This window comes from Buteo buteo, chromosome 2 (assembly GCF_964188355.1).
Source record: "Buteo buteo chromosome 2, bButBut1.hap1.1, whole genome shotgun sequence".
Classification (NCBI taxonomy): domain Eukaryota; kingdom Metazoa; phylum Chordata; class Aves; order Accipitriformes; family Accipitridae; genus Buteo; species Buteo buteo.
The window spans coordinates 79,180,473-79,181,068 of record NC_134172.1 but is presented as its reverse complement, the minus strand read 5'-3'; positions in this window follow the sequence as shown (position 1 = coordinate 79,181,068).

The following is a 596-nucleotide window of genomic DNA, read 5'->3' as shown; positions in this document are numbered from 1 at the left end:
TGCCGGGGCCTTATCGCCATGGCGACGGCGGGCCGGGGCCGGGCCGGACCGGGCCGGGCGGCGGAGCTCCCTGCTGCCGGGCAGGGCCGGGCCGGGCCGGGCCGGACCGGTAACCCAGCCCTGCTGCCGGACGGGACGGGATGGGGGCTGCCGCCATCTCCGGTCCCCAGCGGGTCTCCGGCCCCACGGAGCCGGTCGGAAGGAGGCGGGGGGGGAAGGCGGCCTGCGCCGCCATCTTTGCTGAGGGCAGCGGCCTTCGCGCGGGGGGCGGGCACGACGCGGCGGGCGCCATGTTCGGTGCGGGCGGTGAGGCGGCGGGGCTGGCAGGCCCGGAACGGTCCGGCCCGGTTCGGTCCCTCCGGTCCGTTTCCCCCCCGACGTCCCTACGGGCCCCCAGCCTCGCCCCGTCCACGGCCCGGCCCGGCCGGGGTGGGGAAGGTGAGGAAAGGCGAAAAGCCGAGAGGTTTACAAATACTTTACTGATTACAAAAAGAAGCTTCCAAAAGCTGATAGAAAAGCGTAGAAGCAACGGTGTTTGCCTCTTTGTATGAGGAAAATACAATCACGGGCCCAGAAGCTCACTGCTGCAAGACGTT